Below are 8,808 nucleotides of genomic sequence, written 5' to 3' on the forward strand. Positions count from 1 at the left end.
CTTCAGAAAGGACTTTCCAGAGGATCAGACCAGATAGGGATTGAAAGAGACAAGCCTAAGCTGGATTCTTTCCTATTTTGAGGCAAGCAGAGGTTTGGGCAGAAGCTTTGGAAGCTGGGCCTGGCGTCCTCTACTAGCCCTGATCCTGAGCCACTATTTACCAGAGCTGCCTCCTGTCCCTGCTGGGCTTCACCTTCTTCACTGGTAAAATGAGGAGTTGAAAAAGCCCCTTCTAGGGGACTTCCCTGGTGGCCCAGTGGGTAAGACTCTGCACTTGCTCTGCCAGGAACAGGGGTGCGACTCCTGGCTGGGGGACTCAGATCCTGCACGTCACAGGGCCAAAAATAGGAAAACAAAAAGCCCGTTCTCGATTGGTCTATCCTGGTCTGTGGGAAGATTTTGAAAAGAGGCACCATGGGGCTGGAAAGCAGAAGCCCTGGATCCTGGGCCTGGATCCCTATAACTTGCTGTGTGATCTTAGGCAGGGCACCTGCCCTCTCTGATTCACATAAGTAAAATGATGGTTTTTTAGCTTACCTGGGAGCAGCTTGGCTCATCTCTAGACTTAGTATGTTTACAAAGAAGGAAGTGAGTGTTCTGGTGCCGGTCCAGGCAGAGTTTCACAGACCAGATGTGGTTCCCCTTAAGGTCTGGTTTGGGGGTGGGTGAGCATTTCCGCCTGGGGCAGGGCAAGAAGGGCATGAGTAGAAAGCAGAAGTGGACTAAGCAGAGATGCTGTCACATCCTCCACCACTTCCTGACACGCCACACTCTGTACCCTCAGCCCTGAGGCCCTGGGGATTCAGAGAAAGCCAAAGGATTCTTCCTGAGGCAGGAGGAAGATGGGCCCCTCAGGCCCTAGATAGGAAATCCATTCCATATGGACTGAAATTCCAAGAAGAAAGTAACAGGACAGTTAAGAGAGGAGGCTGGGCCCTGCCCAGACCACATATCACTCATCTTTAGGGCACCTGTCTGACCACACATCCACAGAAAGGCTCCTTGGAGATCATGGGGAGTAATGTTAAGGGCCTACCCATAGGCCTTTGCGGTAGAATCCATCTTGACCAAGAGATGCATGGGCAAACGTGGAAGGATCCTGAGATATATGAAATATGGACTGTGAACCAGGAAAATCAAAATGATTGGCCAAACGAAAACCAGAAGAAATACCCCATAAAAATAATTCCAACTATCACGAGGGCGCGACTCAGGGACTGTCCCTCTGAGTCTGCTCATGTGTCTATCCAGACATACTGTACTCTTTTCCTCCAAATAAACACTTTACTAGCTTCACTGCTTTCCAGCCTTGTGGGAATTCTTTTCTGCAAAGCTTGTCACTGACCACTGGTTTAGTGGCTAGGATTTGGTGCTCTCACCTCTGTGATCTGACCTCAATCTCTTGCCGGGGAACTGAAGCCCACCTTCAAGCCACTGCAGGCCAAGGCCATTCGAAATCATTCTCCCCCAGGATTGGGACACACAGCAGGAGAGGAAGAAATGATTTGGAATCAAGGTGGCAGGGACTAAAAGACACTGAAATTGGCTAGGGCTGGACTGCAGAGCCTACACCTGGGGGTGTCCTTGGGCCCCTGCCCCAATGCTTTCCCTTTGGGGAGCGTTGGTCCCAGTCCCTGTAGCAGAATTGGAAGAGACTACATTTCCATTTCTGAAGAGGGAGGAAAGTAGGGGAAGTCTACAGTCCCCTCTCTGCTTCTTTCCAGGTTGCCCAGCTGGGCTTCAGGGAACCCTCTCCTGGTTGTGACATGGAACTCAAAACTTCCAGGAAGAAGCTAAGTTGCCCCATGAGGGAACAGAGACTTAGTCTCTGGAGGTAGCTGTGGCTGCAGTTAGAAATTTACGGGGGTGAGCGGGACACCCGAGTCCCCTGTCTAGCTCTTGGGAGTAGAGAAGGAAGGAGGCGCTTTCTGCAGCCTCACCTCCACTTCTCCAGCCGGGGCACACGATCCCACTGACTCTGGTTTGCTTAGTCTCAGTTTCCCCATCTGTGGGAAGACAGGGTGTCAGGGCCCTGTGTCCTTAATTGAAGGAGGGGCAGGAAGTGATTGGACAGAGGTTAGCAAATGACAGTCCCAGGAAAATGAGATGAGGAGTGAAGGGTGAGGAAAGGCAGGCATCCTGTCCCCCTAGGCTCTGTCCCTCAAGATCCCTGGGGTTACCCTTCCCCCACCTTGAGGCCGGAGGACCACCCAGAGGGCCCCTTAAGTTATCCATTGAAGTTGGCACACCGATATTCCATGTCCACAGGGCTAGGAAACTGACATCCCACACCCCCCTCATCCCACCCTAGGGGCCGAGGTCCTCCTTCCCCACCACCTTCAAGCCTTACCCCCAGCCCAGCAGTGGAGACCCTAACCCAGGCGTCCAAGACTTCCAGCAGAGTCTGTACCGGGCAGGGGGCGGAGCAGAGGCAGGCAGGGAGGGGGAGGGGGTGGGGACCCTGCCAGCCCCCTCCGATGTCCCAGTTCCCAGGCAGCTCTTAAAGGGACCAAGGAGAATTAGCTAGGGGCAGCTTAAGGGGGTAGGTGTAGAGGAAACTGGGTGGTAGGGAGAGGATTAGGTCTGCCAGGGACAGGAGGACCAAAGTAGGGGGCCTGACACATCCCCTCTTCCTCCAGAAACCCCCAGACTCCTCAGTCTAGCCTTTTCCTCATCCCTTGTGACCCCCATTTTGGCCACCCAGCTTCTGACTACCACTTCCTCAAATCCTGGCCCCTATTTTCCCTTGGGTCCTTGCCCACTTCCTCCCCCCTTCCCCATATTCATGCCACCCCAGTCTCCAGTGGGAGCTGCCAGCTGGCACTGACTGGTACTAAGCACGGAGACTCAGCCCAAGGATTGTAAGGGCCCCGAGGCCTGGCCCAGAGGGGGCGGGGAGGCCAGCGCCTCAGAGTCCATCCAGGTTGGCCGGGTCGGGTGGGGAGCAAGAGGCACCCTCCCCTCTCAGCTGCCTTCTAAGTCTTGCTTCCTCCACCTCCCTGGCTGGGCAGGGGGCACTGAGGCATTGGAGAGACTAAGAGACAAAGGGTCCTGTCTCAGCCCCTCCCTCTTCCGCTCCCTGATAGGCTGTCAGGGTGGTGACATGAAAAAGGAAAATGGCTTAGCCAGTTACTTCTGGGCCTGCAGGGGCAGGGGGCAGCTGAGAGACACACACATATAAGGAGAGGGGAAAAGAAGTAGAAACTGAAAGACATCAGTGAGCCAGCAGAAAACCTCAGCTCTCATATCACTGCTCTGCTCAAAAATACCCCCTGGCTCCCCAGGGTTCTTGGAATTAACTTCAGGCTCCCTGATGGTGTTCTAGGCCTCCTTTCATCCCTTCAGCCTGGGAAGGCTCGGCCCAGTCCACCTGGACTCTGCCTTTCCTCAAGTATCGGTTTATTATGTTTTCTGTATCCATTTTCTTATTCTTTTGTTTCTCTTCTGTTTTTTAAATGAGAAAAAAATAAAAAATATTTTTTAAAATGAGAAAAAATTCATTTTTAGTCTTTTTCAAGTTTTGGTTTAAATTGCATCCCCTACCTGGGATGGTGTTTCTTCTCATTTCTACCTGGTAGAAAACTTCCCACCTTGCCATGCCCTTCTCCCAAAGGATCCCTTCCTCTGCAAAGTCCTCCTGGGTCCTCCCACAGTATTCTGAGTTGCCGCATTGTCTTCTGGGAATCAGGAGTCCTGGGCTCCTCCAGCAGTGAACTGGGTGACTTCAGGTAAACCTCTAGTTCCTCTGGGTCTCTGCTGCCTCGCTTAAAACGGGACTAATAGCCTGCCCCCTAGTGGTGAATGTGCAAATTGGTTCTATCGTTTTGGAAGCAATTTGGCTGGAGGTCTCAGGTTCTCCAAAAGTGCTCACACTGAGTCTATTTCTGAGTCTATGAATTTACAAATACTTATAAAGCACCTACTATGTTGTCAGACACTTCACTAGGTACTGGAGATTCAGACAGACAAAAACACCTGCCCTCAGATGTATGTACTCTGGTATGGAAGACAGATGATGAACAGATAACACACAAGAAATATGTGCAGTGAAAGTGAAGTCGCTCAGTCGTGTCCGACTCTTTGCGACCCCATGGACTGTAGCCTACCAGGCTTCTCCGTCCATGGGATTTTCCAGGCAAGTGTACTGGAGTGGGTTGCCATTTCCTTCTCCAGGGTATCTTCCCGTCCCAGGGATCAAACCCAGGTCTCCCTCACTGTAGGCAGACACTTTACCCTCTGAGCCAGCAGCGAAACCCTGAAATATGTGCAGTGATGTTAAGTGCACTAGAGAAAAAGTAAACCAGGGAGGGTGGCTCAGAAATTGTCAGGCTGAGAATGAGAAGGAGAGTGTGTGCTCAGTTGCTTCGGTTGTGTCCAAGTCTTTGTGACCCCACGGGCCCCGCCAGCCTCCCTTGTCCAAGGGATTTTCCTGGCAAGAACACTGGAGTGGGTTACCATTTCCTTCTCCAGGGGATCTTCCCAACCCAGGGATTGAACCCATGTCTCCTGAATCTCCTGAGCTGCAAGCAGACGCTTTTCCACTGAGCCACCAGGGATATCCACGAGCAGGAGGATGCTATTTCATTAAATTTGGTCAAGGGAGGTTTTACTGGGGGGCGGGGTGACATTTGAATAGAGACCTGAAGAAAGTGAGGGAACAAGCAAGCAGATATTTGATCGGGAAAGTGGTCCAGGCAGAGGGAACCACTTGTGCAAATATCCTGAGGCAGGTGTGCGCTTGGTGTGTTCTAGGGAGTGTCTGGGTAGTCACTGAAGTTGAGTGGAGTAACCATGAGGGAGAGCATGGAGAGATGAGCTACAGGAGTTGTCACACCTGGCTTTGCATGCCATTTTGAGAACTTTGGCTTCTATACCGAGTGCTTTGGAAAGGCTCTGGAGGGTTTTGAGCAGAGGAGTGACCCAACTATTAAAGGACTACTCTGCTACTGTGTGGAGCACAGCCAGGAGACTGGTTAGGAAACTGATCCCATAACCCAGACGGGAGATGGTGGTGGTGGTGGTGGTGGTGAGAATGAACTGGATTCCAGATATATCTTAAAGATGGAGTTGGCAACATTCACTAATGGATTGAACTCAAGGTATAAGAGGACAAGAGGAGTTAAGGACGAGCTCCAGGGTTTTTGACCTGAGCACCTGGAAAGAAGGGTGGTCATTGGCTGAGGTGGAGGAAATTATAGGCAGAGCAGGTAAGAGTCCATTAAAAATGGAACAGAGGGGTAGAAACCAGCATATCAGTTCGGGACATACTAACTTTCAGATGCCATTTGACTTCAAGTGAGTATTCAGGCCCTGGGTCAAGGCATAGGAATAAGCTAAAGATTTAAGAAAGAGAGTCACCAATATATGGAGGGCATTTAAAGTTGTGAACCTGGAGGAAGACTCCCAGGGCCTAAGCGCAGACAGAGGAGAGAGGATTGAATGCTAGGTCACTCCCTCTGTCAGGGATCAGGGAGAAGAGGATGATTCAACAATACTGGCTGAGCAGTGACAAGCAGGGTCAGAGAAGCTGAAGGCTGAGAAGTGGCCGCTGGGTTAGCAGCACGCAGGTCACAAGGACCTTGCCAAAGCAGTCTTTTTGGAACGAAGGAGGAAGCAGGTCAGCAGCTGAGAGTTAGGAGAGGAAGTCTGAAGAGAGAGGAGAGGTGTGAAATGGTCATCTGGAGAAAAGAATGACTGAGTCCAAAACAGCAATAGCAGGGGAGGAAGTCCCAGGGGCGTGTGGTCATGAATTTAAAGTAAGATTCTGTGCTAAGAAACTACCTGAAATATTTACAGAAAAGTGATTCACTGCTTCATTATTTACAATCATAAAATTGAGAATTAATCTAAATGTCCGGGGGGGGTGTTAAATGAAGTGTTGTCTATTCATTCAGCCACTAAAAATGGCTGCAAAATATCTGCAAAACACATGACTTGATAGCTGTAGATAGATAAAATTGAGAGAAAAATCTTTCTCCCTGATCTTAAGAACTGGTATGAGAAAGATAATCCTGCCAACAGAAAGATGAGCAAAAGGGATAGAAATAAGTTATTCACACCAGAAGAAAAGTAAATAACCAATGTATGTGGATGGAAAAAAATTTTCAACTTCTCTTCAAAGAAATGCAATCTGAAACACTAATGAACCGCAACTGTTTTCCTAACAGGAAAGATTAAAACTGACAAAAATCCTGGTGTTGGGAAGAGTTTGGGGGCAAAGTGGGCTCTGCTGCAGGTGAGAATGGTAAGGAACCAGTTTCTCTGGGTTACACTTAGCAATATTATCAATAGCCTTTATAACATGTGTACCTTTGATTCAGCTAGTTCCCTTCTTGGAATTTATTTCATTGAAATGCCCAGAGATGTGTGCAAAGATACCCTGTTCCAGGACACATTATTTACAAGAACCAGGAGAAAACTGTAAATATATGTATATAAGTTGAAAAAAAAAAATGCTTGAAGGCCTCCCCCCATGGTATTCACAGAGGTTATCTCTGAGTAGTGGAAGTATAGATGGTTATTATTTTTTTTCTTGTTCTACCTTCTCTATAATGACCAAGTATTACTTTAGTTAGTGTCTGTTAATGAAAGTTGCTCAGTCGTGTCCGACTCTTTGTGACCCCATGGACTGTACCGCTAGGCTCCTCTGTCCATGGAATTCTCCAGGCAAGAATACTGGAGTGGGTGGCAATTCCCTTCTCCAGGAGATCTTCCCACCCAAGGATCGAACCCAGGTCTCCCGTATTGCAGGCAGCTTCTTTACCATCTGAGCCACTAGGGAAGCCCCAAGTAATACTTACAGGATACGAAAAGAGTCGATGCTATTTAAAAATAACCCATATGGGGGACTTCCCTGGTGGTCCAGTGGCTAAGACTCTGTGCTCTCTCAGTGACAGGGGGCCCGGGTTCAATCCCTGGTCAAGGAACTAGATCCCACACGCTGCAACTAAGACCTGGCACAGCTAAATAAGTTAATTAAAATAATTTATAATTTAACTTAGAAAATGAAAATAATAAATGAAAATAAATGAAATAAATAAATAAATGAAAATAATGCTTATAAATAACATTGGAAAGTGCTGATGCATGTCAACTTGAGTAAAGCAGAATTAAAGTTTAAACCACGATGAGGTCTTAACTATGTAAAGTGTATGTTAAGGGAGAAAAAAAAATCTGAAGCAAAATCCATCAGGGGGTTCCCCCTGGGTGACGGAAAAGGAATGGTTTCGTTTTTTCTTCTTTTCGTAATTACTTGTGTTTTCCGTTTTACTACAGAGTATGTGTTACACGTTAAGAAGAATGACCACATCGTTAATAGTCACGTGCGGTCCGCTGAGAGTCACATGAGGTAACCACGTGTGTGACGCACCCGCTGGGCGGAGTTGGAGCTACCAACTGGCCTGCGCGGTCAGCTTGCCCCGGGTTTCGTGGACCTGCCTTGCCCTCTGCCTCGCTCAAGAGCAGGGACGCTGCCTGCTAGCCCGGCCCTCAGTGCTTCCAGCGCGGAGCCCCGCAGTGTTGAAGCTGCCCGGGAACCCACGCCGTGAGCGGGGCTCTGGCGCCCCCAGGTGTCAAGTCTGGGAAGTCCACATGGACGGTCCCATTTAGAAAAGACGGGAACTCCATTGACGCCCAAGTGCCATATTCCCTGGGACCCCTGAGTCCTTGCCTGGGACTGAGAGAGAAAAGATTTCCTTCTTCAGAACCACCCTCCCCAGAAAAGGACAGCTTCCTCAAGTCCACGCCGTATCCTCTCTGCATCCCTTTCCCAGAGGCACCTGGCTTGAGCCCCTAGGGAACCAGGACTTTCCAGCAGGACTTCAGAGGTTTTTATCTCATTCATTTTGCTTTCTCCAATTCTTTTCCCAGTCCCAGGCATGCTCTTTTTCTCACAACTTTTGACTGCAGGCTCAACTCATCTGCCCCAGGAAATGCAAACTATATTTTACCATCACTGTTGTTTTTTTTTTTTTTTTTTCCCCAGAAGGGGAGCATAATGTCACAGAAGCAGGGGTCTGCAAGCCAGGACCCTGGGTTCTCTCTGCCATCTAGTAACTGTGTGGTCTTGTTAACTCTGAGCCTCCATTTCCAGGGACAAAGGGGACAATAACCACCTGTCAAGACAGCATGAGGGTCAAATGAAATAGCGCAGAGATGCTTTGGAACCTATAAAGGGCCAGAGAAGGGTTGGTCCCTGTAGCTCATTTTCCCTGCTTGAGGTCCTTTCCCTCAGTCTGGTTTCCTCATTCCCCTGCATTAGAGGCCTCCGCCTGAGGCTCCGACTCCACCTGACCTATCCCTTTGTCCCCAGCAGTCCACTGGAGTGTAAGATCCCTGAGAACACTGAGTACACCGTCTTGTCCATTTCCCTGTCTCCGAGGTGAGCACAGTCTGGCGCAGATTGACATTAACTGCGTGCTTGCAAAGTCAGTCCTGCCCCTTTCCTGCTAACTCCCTCCTCCCCATCTGTCCTTGCCCCGGGTCCTGAGACGTCACCCGTCCTCAGACTGGGTCTGTATCATCATGTGTCTTGGTATTCCTGCTGAGCTCAGGGTCTAGCACAAAGAAGGTTCTCGCTAAGTGCTGGCTGGTTGAAGAAAGTCAGGAAGGAAATGCTTGCCCTCAGGCTCTGCCTCTCTGCGGGACTCACGGAGACAGCCCTGCACGGGGTGGGCAATGCTCCTGTCAGAGCGTCTTCCCAGCAGCCACTGCTGGGTGCCCAGCTGTGCACCTGAAGCTCTGCGGTCTTTGTCTCCCTAGAGCAAGGGGGAGGCTGGGCAGCGTGAGGATGCAGGTGACCGAGTGACA

The sequence above is a fragment of the Oryx dammah genome, unplaced genomic scaffold (assembly GCF_014754425.2).
Source record: "Oryx dammah isolate SB20612 unplaced genomic scaffold, SCBI_Odam_1.1 HiC_scaffold_28, whole genome shotgun sequence".
Taxonomy (NCBI): Eukaryota; Metazoa; Chordata; class Mammalia; order Artiodactyla; family Bovidae; genus Oryx; species Oryx dammah.